The following is a 1560-nucleotide window of genomic DNA, read 5'->3' as shown; positions in this document are numbered from 1 at the left end:
TGCCCAAAATACAAAGACATCAAGACACGCATCTACAATATATACAACAACAACCACATTACATAAGCCCCCAGTGGCACAGCGGTATGTCTGCAGACTTACCACGCTAGAAACCGGGTTTCGATACCCGTGGTGGGCAGAGCACAGATAGCCCATTAGAGAAATAAGTAAGTAACATACGTTTTTTTTCTTTGTAATTAACTTAATGCTACACAGTGGGCTATCTGTACTCTGCTCACCACGGTATCGAAACCCGGTTTCTAGCATAGTAAGTCCGCAGACATACCGTTGTGCCAGTAGGGGGTAGCATTATACGGAACGTAAACATACCAAACAATCATTACCAAAAACACCATTATTACCAACAACACAACCTGAAACTACAAACACATACGCAGCAGCACTTCGACAACAATCAAGCAGCAAGGAATCAGATTACTCTAACAAAAGGAACCCGCAAACGAACACAGTAACTGAACAAATAAGTAGCCAAACACATCACACTTATATCTAAAACATCTAACAACTTACACACAAACAAAGAAAATAGCCCAATAATCGAGGCTGCAAAAAACATCATTCTAGAATTCATCAGTGAATATCAAAATCATCAAGACAGTTTTGGACTACTTTTAATCATAGCGAAGAAAAAAAAACATTTCGCACCGATCATCCCATAAATAATACAGAAACTCAAGACTTTATTTACAGCGTAAAACACACAATACAAAGCCCAGAAATAACACAATAAATAGGCCACCAAGAATAAGACTCAGACATCACCTAGAATAAGTGTACCACTAGGGTATATAATGTAAAATGCGCGTTGGTAATCTAATCCAGTGAAAGTGACGTTTACCAGTGAATCGTTTAGGATCTTTAATGTGGTCAAACGAGTGCAGTGTTAAATAGCACGAAATGCTAGAAGTGCAACAGTCATAGTCCTGATTTCTTGAAGCTTACGTGCAACATTTGTCAGTTATAAAGAAACTGTTAAGGAGGGAGGAAGATTGCACCTCCTCTCCCCCCCCCCCCAGGTTACGAAAAAAAAAACGCGGCCAAATACCGACCCGGACACCACGATGACAATGGAAGAAGGAAAGAGAATACAATTACTTAAATTAATAACTATATATTTTATAGACAACATTTCACATAAGTCATGAGATAACTTCAGTTTCAGATTTTTCAAAATATAATTGGAAGGAAAGATAGCACAATACAACAGCATTTTTCTACCTAACTTCAAACAGTTAGACCGACACACATCTAAGACAGACAACAGAAGTACGAAGTAAAGTAAGTTCCATACTGCGATCTTATCAGATTTAATCTCTATTCACAAAGCTCACTTGTATAATGGAAATATAAACTAAATAATTCAGAGCACAAATGGGTATCCACAGTTCCCAATACCTAAAATTATCAATCACCGTCTTCAGCCAGTTCTAAGTTAGATATTTCCATAACGGTTTAGTGCCCGGCATGGCCAGGTGGATAAGGTGCTCGACTCGCAATCTGAGGGTCGCGGGTTCGAATCCCCGTCCCAACAAACATGCT

This window comes from Limulus polyphemus, unplaced genomic scaffold, assembly GCF_000517525.1.
Source record: "Limulus polyphemus unplaced genomic scaffold, Limulus_polyphemus-2.1.2 Scaffold4608, whole genome shotgun sequence".
Taxonomy (NCBI): Eukaryota; Metazoa; Arthropoda; class Merostomata; order Xiphosura; family Limulidae; genus Limulus; species Limulus polyphemus.
Note: the sequence above shows the minus strand (reverse complement) of the source record.